This window comes from Musca autumnalis, unplaced genomic scaffold, assembly GCF_047663935.1.
Source record: "Musca autumnalis isolate F117 unplaced genomic scaffold, ASM4766393v1 scaffold_4, whole genome shotgun sequence".
NCBI classification, from domain to species: domain Eukaryota; kingdom Metazoa; phylum Arthropoda; class Insecta; order Diptera; family Muscidae; genus Musca; species Musca autumnalis.
The window spans coordinates 50,969,971-50,985,088 of NW_027411977.1; the positions used below are offsets into that span (position 1 = coordinate 50,969,971).

Here is a 15,118-nt window from a genome sequence, read left to right on the forward strand (position 1 = left end):
TATTTTCTTAAAATGAACAATTAGAAATTAAATACTGCTGTAGATGCCGAAAGCAATTTCAAATCAATGTTTTGACACGGTGCTTTTGAAGCAACTTTAAATGGGAAGTTTTTGCGGATTGTGAGAAAAATCAAAAAACAAAAAAAAATTGCTGGAGCGCTTTTTAAACAAATCCCGATTCAAGTTGACATTTTTAGGGGTTTTTGGGTTTTCACGTTTCGATTAGAAACCCCAAGTCCTATCGAAATAGCGCTAAAGAAAGTTCAGGTCACATCTTTAGTTTTTTGTTAGGTTTTCACGATTTGCTTGAAAACGGAAGACTTACCGAAATGGGACTAGAGAGAATCTTTTAGCTTGAACATTCTCTACAAGATTGGCTTTCGTAATTATACCCTACAGCACTATGTGGAAAGGGTATTATAAGTTTGTTTTGGTAAAAATTTATGTAACACCGTGAAATATTCGTCAGAGACCCCCAATGTGGTATACCAATCTTCATATCTCGACGAAATAAAGCGATTTTGAGATGTGTGTCCGTCCTTCCGTCCGTCTGTCCATCTGTCCATTATAAATTGTAATCAAACTCCAGGCCGCAATTATGGACCGATCGTCACGAAATTTTGCATGGAGGTCGGGTTCAGACCAGAATATATCCCTATTTTCGTTGGAGATGATCGTGAAATATTTAGCGGGTGAAATCCAATTTTGTAGCGGCTCTGTAGGTCGCAATAATGGTCTGATCAACGCGAAATTTTAAATAAGGTAAGAGAATATGACAAAGAAGAAGCTTGCAATATGACCAGAACTATTGTGTGAAATTTGTAAGAGATATTCCGGGCAAGTAAGCTATACTTGGAAGACGATTTCTTGACCTTTCCATTGATGTCAATTATGTTGGTGTACGTGAGCAGATACGAGTAACAGAGTTACAGCCTAATATATCCAGTTTTTTGTTTGTAGAGTTATCATAAACACGATAGATGTCGCAATTATAGCTTAATATTCACGAAATTTTGCAATATGTAAGAGTTTATTACGAAGAACATGCCTACAATTTTGGACCATTACTTTTGTATGAAAAATATAAAAATTTTATTTTTGGTCCATATTTAAATTCCTGGATGGCATATATCGGCAAAGTAGCCTACATATGGAAAAATAACTACTGACATTTCCCCTGATGCAAATTGCAATAATGTGTCTGCTAGATAGGGCCTACCGCCTAATATATAATCGGTTTTGTGTAGAGAATCACAATTTCCTCACATGCTACAAATTGTCTCTATCATGACAGAGAACTATTCAGTTCAGTTGTCAAATTGGATTTTGTATAAAACAAGTAAAAAAGTATCAGTCGGCTCTGCCGACAGGGATATACCCTCAGCATGTGTATATCGAAACAAATTTTCCCAAAAAACGTGTGTATTAGGGGGTTTTAAAAATGTTGGGCGTTTGAACCGACAAAAATGTTGATTAGGATTAAAGATCAAAAGTTTTGCGGAGGAGATACTAAAAAGAATGGATCTCCATCCACTACATATGGCGCCATAGGGGTTTTTACACCCTTCGGGCTGTTTGCTCAAGAAGTATGGACTTGCCCCTGAAAAAAACTTTTACCATCGTAATTGAGGCAGCGAATGCAAGTTGCTTCAACAAGAATCAAATTGATTCCATATCAGGTCTTAAAGTGAACTTATCCGAAATTCTGTCTGGGAGGTACCGGATGGAATGGACAAATATAGTCCATATTCGAACCTGATCTATACTTGTTAGATATATTAGGATGTGTAAAGTATGTACCAAATCGGTCACTCCCCTCAAGAGTTATCGTGCGCACAAATTTTCCGAACATTTTCTAACTTTTGTGGGGGAGGTACCGGAAGGAGTGGACCCATATAGCCCATCTTCGAACTTAAACTAAGTTTGGACAAAATATTACGAAAGCCAAAATTTGAACCGAATCGGTTCATCCGTTCGAGAGTTATCGTGCGCTCCAGCCAGACAGACGGACGGACATTGCTCAGTCGACTCCAAATTGTCTGAAACACATTTCGTCCAAACATACTTGGGGTCTAAAACCATTATTTCGATGAGGCACATTTTGCCGGTATGAAAGTGTATATACCCTCGTTAGCATAAATGCTGAGGGTATAAATATTGCAGCATGTTGTCGCCTCGACACCTATTTTATACCTCAGGATTTAGGGTAAAGGGGATACAAACAAAATACGACCAAAGATGTGTCTCATCGAAATATTGGTTTTAGACCCCAAGTATGTTTGGCGAAATACGTTTCAGACAATCTTAGCTGACCGGTGCGCACGATAACTCTCGAACGGATCTACCGATTAGAACCAAGTTTTATACTTCGTAATATTTGGCTATGTCGGTCCGCACCTCCCTCAAAAAAGTTTAAATTGTTTTCGAAAATTTGTGTGAACGATAACTGGCGAAGTGAGCAATCGATTTGCCCTAAACTTCCATATATTATTATTCCTTCCAGATATAGATCGGATAAGACTATATCGGTCCACACCTTAGGGTACCTCCCAAACAAAATTCGGAAAAGAGAAATTTAAGAGTGCTCTCGTATCGTTTTGAATTTTTTCAGCAGATTGTACTTGCGCCGCATATCCGCAGGATAACTCTCAAGGGGATTTTCTGATAGGTCGAAACTTTACACATCGTATTATTTCATCCAGTCATGTATCAGGTTGGAATATGGACTATATCGGTCCGTCCTTCGAGTACCTCCCACACACACGGTGAGCCTTAACTAATTTTAAATGGAAGGTGCTTACACCTCAGAAGTTTTTGCTGATTCTGAAACTACAATGCTTATAGATGAGAAATATCATGAAACAAAAAAAAATCGCCGGAGGGATTTTAAAATAAATCGCGATTTAAGTTCACATTTTTAGGGGTTCTTTAGGTTTTAACGATTTTGCTTGGAAACCGCGAGTTCTATGTAAATGGCACTAAAGAGAGAAAATTCTCCACAAGATTGGCCTTTAAGATATTTTCGTATATTTTACCGTTTTTAAGATATGAAAGTTCAAATTGGGACAATGCACTGACTGTATCGCCCCCTTATAAAACAATATCATGCACAGTGTCCCTTAACTAACTTTTAATGAAAAACGGCTTACACATGGGATGTTTTTGCGGATTCTGAAAGAGCAATGTTCATAGATGAGAAAAATAAAAAAAGAGACAAAATCGCCGGAGGGATTTTTAAAAAAATCGCGATCAAAATTCACAATTTTAGGGTTTTTTTTTGGTTTTCACGATTTTGCTTGGCAACCGCAAGTCGTATCGAAATGAGTCTAAAGAAAATGTTGTAGCTGTGAAAATTCTCTACAAGACTCACCTTTAGAGTTTTTCGTAGATTTTACCATTTTTGAGATATAGAGATTCAGTTCAAATTTTTAGGTTTTTATCTTAAGTCTTCAAGATTTTGTTTGGAAACCGCAAGTCATATCAAAATGGGACTAAAGAAAATTTTGAAGCTGTGAAAATTCTCTACACGACTGGATGATTTATTTTTTCCTGGGAGGTACCATTTTCAAAATATATAAGTTTTATTTGGGAAATTGCAGCAATGACATTGTTTTATAAGGAGGCGATACAGTCAGTGCATTGTCTCAATTTGAACTTCTATATCTCAAAAACGGTGAAACCTACGAAAGTATCATAAAGGTCAATCTTGTGGAGAATTTTCACAGCTACAACACTTTCTCTAGGCCCATTTACATAGAACTCGCGGTTTCCAAGCAAAATCGTGAAAACCTAAAGAACCCCTAAAAATGTGAACTTAAATCGCGATTTATTTTAAAATCCCTCCGGCGATTTTTTTTTTTTTTTTTGTTTTATGATATTTCTCATCTATGAGCATTGTAGTTTCAGAATCAGCAAAAACTTCCGAGGTGTAAGCACCTTCCATTTAAAATTAGTTATGGCTCACCGTGCACAACATTTGGGAAAGGACAGTTTGAAGACCCGTATCGGATCTATTTGATTATTTATTTATTTATTTATTTATTTATTTATTTATTTATTTATTTATTTATTTATTTATTTTTTTTTTTTTTTTTTTTTGAAGAAGATGGTTCTTTCCACTGCCCTATTTTGGTCCCTTTTCCGGGGTAAATCATACTTCCTGAGATAATTGTACAGAAGTTCAAAAAACCCCTGCCGGCTCCAACCAAAATTACAAATGTGAAAAAATAATTCTCAAACCTTTCTAAAACTCAGAAATTAGCTTACTAAAATTGATTTGGTATAGCCTCATATTACGATACCTACAGATTCCACCTATTTTGAAGCAAACTCGTGTTACAAAATAAATATATTTTTATACCGTTAGCGCAGCTGACTTATACTATCTTCTTTGGTGTGTAATTGAATATGAATAATTTTGGATTTATAAATTTGTTTGCATGCAAAATTTTTGAATTTCTATTCATTGTCAGTTATTCCTACCGGTATAAAATATAGTTTTGATATCACAATATATGCCCACAATGAACTATTTTCGAAGCATATTTGAGGTACAAGTGCACAATTTTTGGATGATAGATCTTCAATAAACTCACAATTTTCCCAATTATCCAATATACCAAATTGCATGGTATAGTTATTTATTTTAGGTGTATTCCTAGTTTTGATATTCAAAGACAATTTGAAGATGTAGCAGGAGGGGCTAATCAATGTGAATTTTCCAATTTTCGAATATTTTTTAGAAATGTATAATTTATATATTTTTCCACAAACATCCCAGTAAAGACTAGGGAGGCTTCTCTTATATCAATGGATTCATATTAAGTTATTGATATGTGACCTAGTTTTTATCGCCGAGTCTGAACGGCGTGTCCTAAGTTGCCACTTGCAGAGACGTTTTTCATGGCTGAAATACTCAGGAGATATCGCCAACATTACTAAAGGGCATTTTGCCACCGTTGACAATTTTATGGGAATCGAACCCGGACATTTAGAGTGCGAGGCGGTTGCACATAGCTAATTCCTACAGGTTGTGGTGTAGGGTATCACATGGTCGGCCCGTCCGACTATAGCCTTCGCTTTCTTGTTTTTTTCTAGATTGACCATTTTCGAGATATATAAGCTTCAGTTGGGAAATTGTAGTCATGACATTGTTTTATAAGGAGGCGATACAGTCAATCCATTGTCAGGTGTAAGCACCCTCCATTTAAATTTGTTTCAAGAGCACTGTGATAGCCTTTATAGAATGATATGTCCCAATTGTTGGTATTTTGAAGGCTGTGGCCTCAGTATCCCACCAAAATGGCTGAAATTTGGCATTTAGTCTTCGTTAGGGGAATAAAACTTTTCACCTGAAATTTGTCGGTATTAGTTTACGTCTTCATATAGCCCCTACAGAACAGTACCCCCGGTTTTCGGTATTTCGAAGGTTGTGCCCTCAATATCCCCCCGAAATGGCTGAATAAAACTTTTACCTGAAATTTGTCGGACTTGGAACACGTTTGCATAGAGCCCCCATATAACGGGACCCAACCCCTTTAGGTATTTTAAAGATTGTGGCATCCATATCTCAGCGAAATGGCTGAAAATTTGATATTTAGTCTTCGTTGGGAGAATAAAACTATCCACCATAAATTTGTCGGTATTGGTCAACGTCTTCATACATCTCCTATAGGTATTTTCAGAGTTGCTGCCTCACTATCCCACCGAAATGGCTGAAATTGGTACTTAGTCTTCGTTGGGAGAATAGAATGATGTTGAAATTTTTGCCACATTTTTAAACCAGGATAACTGAAGTTTGGTATTTAGTCTTCGCTAAGGGCACAAAACATCTCTTGCAAAAAATTAGACAGTATAAGCCCATGTTTCAGTATAGCCCCCATATAAGAGTAGCCATCATTTCAAATATTTTGAAAATTCTAGTCACATTTATCTATCGAATTGGTTGTTAATTAGAATTCTGTGTTCTCCGAAGGCGGAAAACTTACTCGCACAAAATTTCCATATTGTATATCCAGACTTAAGTCTTGCCCCCATGACCCGGTATTGCTCAATCTTATGTATTTCGAGGGTTTTTTAAAAATTCGGAATATTGTAAATATTGGCCCTTGTTTTGAAAATAAAAACGATGATGTCCCATAAAACTTATTTTAAAGATATTATCATAAACGAAAGGAAACTAATTGTTCCTATTTACTTCAATGCAGTTTGTTGTGGAGGGTATAAAAAACAAGTAAAAAAATATTAGTCGGGTTTGCCGACAGAGATATCCTATTGTGAATTGGAAGCATGGACTTGCCCACGGAAAACATAATATCTCTGTAAACTGGTATACATTTCCAAAGGATCTTTGAACAGACCCTAAACTGCACTTAGACACAAATGTTGAACTTTTGTGGGGGAGGTACCCTAAAGAGAGGACCGATATGGGAGATTTTAGAAGTAAAACTAAATTTGGACAAAATATTAGGAGATCCAACGTGTGGACTAAATTGGTTGCCCGTGCAAGAGATATCAAGAGATATCGTGCATACCAATTTAGTGAAATTTTTTAATATTGGGGGGAAGTACCGGAAGTTGTGGACCGATATAGCCCATCTTCGAACTGAAACTAAGTTTAGGCAAAATATGACGAAGGCCAAATTTTGGATCAAATCAGTTGATCAGTTCGAGAGTTATCGTGCTCTCCAACCACTACATATGAAGCGGTGCGTTTTTTACACCTTTCGGGCTGTATTCTCAAGAAGTATCGACTTACCCCCAAAAATCTTGTTGGCTTCGTAATTGAGGCAGCGAATGCAAGTTACTTCAACAAAAATCAAAGTTATTCGAGAGCTGGTCCTAAACTGAACTTTTCCATATTGGAACCTCATTTAAGCCTGGTATATTTTTCACGATGTGCAAAGTGCGGACCATATCGATTTCTCCCTTAAGAGTTATCTTTCGCACAAATTTTCCGAACATTTTCGAACTTTTGTGGGGGAAGTACCGGAAGGAGTGAACCGATAAAACCAATCTTCGAACTTAAACTAAGTTTGGACAAACTATTACGAAGGCCAAATTTTGGACTGGACCGGCGTTGCCTCGAGAGTTGCCTTACACACGGTGTCATAAGGTTGTTTTGCATCTTTCAGGCTAATTTTCTCAGGAAGTATGGACTTGCCCCTGATAAAACTTGTACCGTCGTATGTGGGGCAGTGAATTCAAGATGCTACAACAAAAATTACAGCGATTCGAGAACAGGTCCTAAACTGAACTTTTCCGAAATTTTGTGTGGGAGGTACCCGAAGGAGTGAACCGATTGAGTCCATATTGGAACCACAGCTAAGGCTGGTAGAAATTTCACGATGTGCAAAGTACGGACCATATCGGCTCCAAATTGTCTGAAACGGATTTCGTACAAACATACTTGGGGTCTAAAACCATTATTTCGATGAGGCACATTTTGCCCTCGTTAGCATAAATGCTGAGGGTATAAAAATTTAACACCGTTCTTACCTGTTAAAATGTGACACTCTATAGCCATTTCCGTCCGTCTGTCCTGCCGTATTGAAGTAGGTGGATAATATTTTGTGGTGGTTAAGAGCGTCTCAACCTAAAATTTTGGACATAGGCCCCTGTTTAGGTGTACCTCCCATTTCAAGAACTTAATATTATATATTATATTTTTATACCCTCAGCATTTATGCTAACGATGGTATATACACTTTCATAAGGGCAAAATGTACCTCATCGAAATAATGGTTTTAGACCCCAAGTATGTTTGGACGAAATCCGTTTCAGACAATTTGAAGTCGATTTAACACGATAACTCTCGAACGGATGAACCGATTCGAACCAAATTTTGTTTTGTCCAAACATAGTTTAAGTTCGAAGATGAGCCATATCGCTCCACTCCTTCAGGTATCTCCACCACAAAAGTTCGAATATGTTCGGAAAATTGTGCGAACGATAACTCTTAAAGGTAGTAACCGATTTGTTCCATATTTTACACATCGTGAAATTTCTACCAGACATAGATGAGGTTCCAATATGGGTACCTCCCACACATAATTTCGGAAAAGTTCAATTTAGCACCTCCTCTCGAATAGTTTTGATATTTGTTGCAACATCTTGTATTCACAGCCCCCATTACGATGGTATACGTTTTTTCTGGGGCAAGTCAGTCCTTCCTGAGAAAATATCCCGAAGTTGTAAAAAATCTCTGTGGCACCAAGTGTAGTGGTTGGAGCGCTTTGGCTTTAGTAATATTTTGTCCAAACTAAGTATAAGTTCGAAGATGGACCCTATCGGTCCACTCCCTCGGGTACCTCCCCCACAAAAGTTCAAAAAATTTTCGCAAACATTTTGCTCACGATAACTCTCGAAGGGACTAACCGATTTAGTCCATACTCTGCACATCGTAATATTTCTACCAGACATAGATCAAGTTCGAATATGGATTATATAGGTCCACTCTTTCATGTACCTCCCACACAAAATTTCGGAAAGTGCAGTTTAAGCCTCCTCTCGAATCGTTTTGATTTTTGTTGTAACATCTTGTATTAACAGACCCCATTACGATGGTATATGTTTTTTCAGGGGCAAGTCAATACTTCCTGATAAAATGGGCAGAAAGACCTAAAAATCCGCTATGGCAATATGTGTAGTTGCTGAAGTGCACGATGACTGTCGAGCGGATAAACAGATTCGATCCAGTATTTGGCAGTCGTAATATTCCATATCGGTCCACTCCTGTAGGGACTACCCCCACAAAAGTTCAACCCTTTTCACTAAAATGATGCACACGATAACTCTTGAAGGTAGTATTCGGTTTGGTCCATACTTTGCACATCGTTATATTTCTGCGAGACATAGATCAGGTTCGAAAATCAACTATATATGTCAACTCCTTCGGGTACCTATTACACACAATTTCAAAAAAATGCAGTTTAAGACTGCTATAAAATCGCTTTGATCTTCGTTGTAACAACTTTTACTCAATGCCACTACGACGGTACAAGTTTTTTCAGGGGCATGTGTTTTTCTTGGGCAAGTCCATACTTTCGACCAACTGAAATTGCTGGTAGGCACAATATCTATCAAAATAAGATCCACTTCCAAAATGGACTACGTCAATCCATTCCTTCAAGTACATCCTCCGCAAATATTTTGAGTTTCAAACCAAATATATTTTTGTAGGCAAATTCCAAAAGGGCCACAAACGTTTCAATTCACACAGACTGAGGGTATATCTATGTAGGCAAAACTGACTTATACTTTTTTACTTGTTGAAATTGGTATTCCCAGCGGTCGAAAACTTACCCACCTGATATTGTGGATATAGGATATAGCACTTATATTGCGCTTAAGTCCGATTTTTAGTATTTTGAAGTTTTTATCCACATTTTTTGCCACAATTTGGTAATTAGGAATCCCAGTAGAAGAAAGCTTCCCCACCACAAATTGTTGACATTGGTACTTTTCTTACAAAAAGAAACTAATTATTTCATTTCAGTTCAGAATATTTCATGTTTATAATTGTTTCTATCCCATACCTCTTCAAACATATTCTTGTTTTCCCGCTCATGTAATATCATGGCTCGACTTTTTGAAGTTGTAAAAGAACATTTTATCAAGCTTAACGACATTTTTACGTATTTTAACAAGTACTTGAAGTAATGTATTTTTCTTACATTGTTAATTAACTTAGGCTAGGGTGTTCTCTTATAGTTGTTTTTTTTTTGTCGTCAACAAAAACCCATAATTTTAAATGAACTTTAGCTGGCGACCACCAAACACCTTTATCAAACAAAAGACTTAAGCAACAAGCGTCACTCATTTGCTTCAACGAAAGTAAAAATGCCAACAACCTAAATACTACTTACCACATGCACAACAATTTATGCACGTTGTGTTGTTTTTATTTGAACATTTTTGTCACAGTACTTGGCGTTAACGGTTTATAAACGAATAAAGAATTATTGACTTTGCATACCAACAATAATAAAAATGGGGTGACCTGATTGAAAATGAAAAGAGAATTTTCTACTTTTACGAAAAAAAAACCCACACACAACAGCCAATGAAGTGATACATTGTTATCACTGCTGCCATTTTATTAAAAACTTATGACTGTATGTGTTTGTCAGTTTTGGTGTTATTTCACCATTGACACTTGGAAATCACTTTAAAATATTCATATATATTAAGTTTGTCTGCTTCTTCTTCATTTCTTTTGTAGAAAGTTACCTTATATTTCTGACTGCTACTCTGCTACTCCACTGCTTTGTTGTTATTGCTGTTGTTGCTGTTGTGGTTTGTCAGTCTTCTTGTTTTGGCCTGATCGTTAGGCTGCCAGTTCTTTCCACAATCGAGTGTGTGTATTAATCCAAAATCACTTGTATGCTTGGAGATTCTTATGAATTCGGTATTGATTCAATAAAGAGTTTTGACTTTCTTCAAAAATATTTTCACTTTTTTCAACTCAATTTAAATATTTTTATGCCATTTTGTGTTGTTATTGTTGTTGTTTTGAGATTTGTCGGTAACATTTATGCGGGTATCTTCTTAATGATTTGCATTAATGGTTTAATTTTCAACACAAAGAAACACATATTTGCTTCGCAGTGGATTTTCGATTTCATACGTTTGTTACAACACTTACTAAGCTAGTAAAAACCTATAATTAATGAAATGGTTTTCTTTTCACAGTTTCGTTTGACGGTTGTGTTTTCTGTTATTTTCTTCAATTTTCTATTTTATGTTTTGTTATTGGTTTCTTTTTAAATATTATTTGTTTCTGTTGTTGCCTCGTTGTCTGATTAAATATTTATGGTAAACTTTTCTTTTTGTTTCCTCTTTCTTTTTTAACCATAATAATTTTTTGTTTTTCTTTATGCTGCTATATAATCGTCGACCGCTATTCACGTCACTGCCAGTCTAACTCTCACCGTTGACTGATCTTTCAATGGCAACTATTTGATTATTGTCTTAGCCAAAAGCTAAAAAGAGTTGTTGACATGCTTTGAGTTGGCTGGCACTGAGTCGAACTCCAACATGTTTTAGCTGTTATCTGAAAGCTCTCTTGAGTGAAATACAAATGTGGGTATTGAGAAAATTGTTAGTTTTCATAAATGGTAAATATTCTGAGCAGCATATGTGTTCATTGGTATAGAAGTGAACTTAAAGTGAATTAATGCGTAATAAGTTTTAACATTGACAAAGGAGATGTCTGAAGGAATCGTAGTAACCAGAATTAACAGAACTGTCTTCGATGAAAATTTCAAAATACACCTAGAACAGCCCTTACTGCTCTTAAGCGAAAATTTTGAAGTTTTGGAAGAGAGGTACCAGAAATAGTTGTGAAATATAATACATTTGGGAGCCTGATTTAAGTTACAGAGAAATATTACAATGTGCAAAGATTGGACTGGTGTTAGTCACTACTTTCGATAGTCATTTTTATACCCTCAGCATTTATGCTAACGAGGGTATATACACTTTCAGAAGGGCAAAATGTGCCTAATCGAAATAATGGTTTTAGACCCCAAGTATGTTTGGACGAAATATGTTTCAGACAATTTGGAGTGGATTTAGCCATGTCCGTCTGTCTGTCTGAACGAATGGATAAACCGATTTGGTCCAAAAGTTGGTTATCGCAATATTTTGTCCAAACTTAGTTTAAGTTCGAAGATGGGTTATATCGGTTATATCCACTCCTTCCGGTACCTACCCCACAAAACTTCGAAAATGTTCGGAAAATTTATGCGCACGATATCTCTTGAAGGGAATAACCGGGGAGGTCCATACTTCCTTAGAAAATAGCCTGAAAGTTGCAAAGAGCCCCTATAACACCGTGTGTAGTGGTTGGAGCGCAAGATAACTCTCGAACGGATCTGCAGATTCGGTCCAAAATTGGCCTTCGTAATCCAAACATAGTTTAAATTCGAAGATAAGCCATATCGGTCCACTCCTTCAAGCAACCCCCCCACAAAAGTTGAAAAATGTTGGGAAAAATTGTGCGCACGATAACTTTTGAAGGGAGTTACCGATGTAATCCATACATTGCACATCATAATATATCTACCAGATATAGATCAGGTTCAAATATGGACTATATTTGTCTCCTACTTCTGGTACCTCTCACTCCAAATTTCGGGTAAGTTCACTTTAAGACCTGCTCTCGAATCACTTTGATTAGTGTTGAAGCGATTTGCATTCGCTAAATCCATTAGACGGTAAACGTTTTTTTCAGGGGCGAGTCCATATTTCTTGGGAAAACAGCCCTAAGGGTGTAAAAACCTCCTATGTCACCATATGTGGCAGTCGGAGAGAACGATAACTCTCGAACTGTTCAACCGATTTGGTCCAACATTTGGTCTTCGTCATATTATATCCAAACTTAGTTTCATGGGGCAATACCGGTCCACAACTTCCGGTACTTCTCCCTAATATTTAAAAAATGTCACTAAAATGCTAGGACGATATCATTTGAATGGGGCAACCAATTTGGTCCAAACTTTGGATCTCCCAATATTTTGTAAAATTTAGTTTAACTTCTAAAATGGCTCATATCGGTCCTCCCTAATGGTACCGCCCCCACAAAAGTTCAACATTTGTGTCTTATTGCAGTTAATTCCTAATCCACATTTTTGTCGGCAAGTTGAAATGTCAAAAAAGGGCCACAAAATTCAGAAGAGACCTTAAATACATTCGATCTGTCCGTAGGTGAAAGTTCCACTTCACATTGGCTGAGGGTATATATAGCATTTCCAAATTAAATGAAACCTTTTCCAAATTAAATGAAACTTTTTCCAAATTGAATGAAACCTTTTCCAAATTAAATGAAACCTTTTCCAAATTAAATGAAACCTTTTCCAAATCAAATGAAACCTTTTCCAAATCAAATGAAACCTTTTCCAAATCAAATGAAACCTTTTCCAAATTGAATGAAACCTTTATTTTTATTGAAAGAAAAAATCCAGAATATTTTAAAAAGAGGAAGAAATAAAAAAATTATGCGGGTTTTCAACGATTTTTTAATTAAATTCTAATCTTAAGTAATGATATAAAAGTGTAACTCGCTGCATGTTTTGCTTCCTTGAACATGAATGGTCTGTTCCTTTACTTTTGAAAATGGTAAAACTGGCAAAAGTAGCAAAAGTTATAATCAACTTCCATATGAATTGTATGGTGTCTGAAGTAAAGGAACGCTTTTCGAGTAAAAAGTTGTAAAACTTGAAGATTCTTGCACGTAAAGGAACAGGGTTAAACATTTCATAATTTTTGGGCATCAATTAAGGTTATAGCGAAATAATCCTAAAGAGAGAATTTAGGTTTAAAAAAATTCTAATAACACTGTGACACAAAATGGAGTTGAAAATCTGGGGCAGAGATAATTCTTTTTGGGGATGAAAGCCCTTTGTGAGTATATTAAGAATCCCCAAGGACAGATCCGCCGTGAGTCGAAGTTCCGAGTTATGGCGTGATTAAGTTTCTGCTGAAGACCATATAAGGAATCTGAAATTAACATTATATCTTTGTTAACAGTTGTTTTAGCTTATTTATGAAATGACTTGTCTTCAGTCAAATCGAATTAGTATTATTTTCGTAAAGCATTTCGACCTTCTTACTCGCTTCCTTCAATGTCCTTTTCGTCCCTTATTTTAAGAACCGCTATAAAAGTACCACATGATGACGTTTTCAGCTTCGAAATGTTCTTCAAAAATGTAGCTAATCGATTTTGTCGAGTTTTCATAGTCTGTTGTTTGAGACGTTCGATACAATGCTCAATCACGTGAACGGTATTACGATCTATTGTCCGATCGCTTAGTACGACTCTGGCACAAAATTTTATTTTTGAAAGTTTTTTTTCAGGATAATTTTAATGTAACAACTTAATAAGTAAACGAATACACATAATGATAGAATTAAACCGGTGTAATTTTAAATTTTTAATGCCATATTCAGCAATGTTGAACCCAATAGTAAAGGCATTTTCAAAAATAAAATTGTGTACTAGAGTGGTACTACGCGATCAGACAATAGATCGTAATATCGTTAACGTGATTGAGCATAGCAACCAACAGCCCAATAAAGAGGACTGTTCCAATTATGTAATGAGTATTTCCATTGAAAATTCCACAAGCAGCAAATCGTGAACCACTTCATTAGGTTAGGTAATACAATTAGCCCCTGCTATTTTTAGCAATTTTTAACCTCAATTCTCTCTTTAGCATTATTTCGCTAAAACATTAATTGTTGCCCAAAAATTATAAAATGTTTAAGTTCAAGGAAGCAAAACATGCAGCGCGTTGCACTTTTATGTCATTACTTATGATTAGAACTTAAGTAAAAAATTGTTGAAACCCCATATACATTTTTATTTCTTTCTCTTTTCAAAATATTCTAGATTTTTTCTTTCAATAAAAATAAAGGTTTCATTCAATTTGGAAAAGGTTTCATTTGGTTTGGAAAAGGTTTCATTTGATTTGGAAAAGGTTTCAATTGATTTGGAAAAGGTTTCATTTAATTTGGAAAAGGTTTCATTTAATTTGGAAAAGGTTTCATTCAATTTGGAAAAGGTTTCATTCAATTTGGAAAAGGTTTCATTTAATTTGGAAATGCTATATCTGTCGGCAAAGCCGACTGACACTTTTTATACCCTCAGCCTTTAGGCTAAGGAGGGTATATACACTTTGATACGATGAAAATGTGCCTCATCGAAGTAATGGTTTTAGACCCCAAGTATGTTTGGACGAAATGTGTTTCAGACAATTTGGAGTCGATCCAGCCATGTCCGTCCGTCTGTCTGTCTGTCCTGCTGGCTGGAGCGCACGATAACTCTCGAACGGATGAACCGATTCAGTTCAAATTTTGGCTTTCGTAATATTTTGCCCAAACTTAGTTTAAGTTCGAAGATGAGCTACATCGGTCCACTCCCTCCGGTACCTCCCCCACAAAAGTTCGAAAATGTTCGGAAAGTTTGTGCGCACAATAACTCTTGAAGGGAGTGACCGACTTGGTCCATACTTTGTATAGCGTAAACTTTCTACCAGAGTTATATGAGGTTTCAATATGGTCTCAATAGGTCCACTCCTTCGGGTATCTCCCACACAAAGTTTCGGAAATGTTCAGT

General features: G+C 36.2%; 1 protein-coding gene across 1 annotated transcript in view; it reads right to left on the minus strand.

The window, feature by feature from the left end:
- The window catches only part of NT1 (Neurotrophin 1), a 59,423-nt gene extending 48,484 nt beyond the window's left edge, over positions 1-10,939 (minus strand). Inside the window, exon 1 of the mRNA XM_073987958.1 lies at positions 10,231-10,939. The gene's annotated coding sequence lies outside the window, so the exon portion shown is untranslated. The remainder of the gene's footprint in view (positions 1-10,230) is intronic.
- Positions 10,940-15,118: the final 4,179 nt, after the last annotated feature.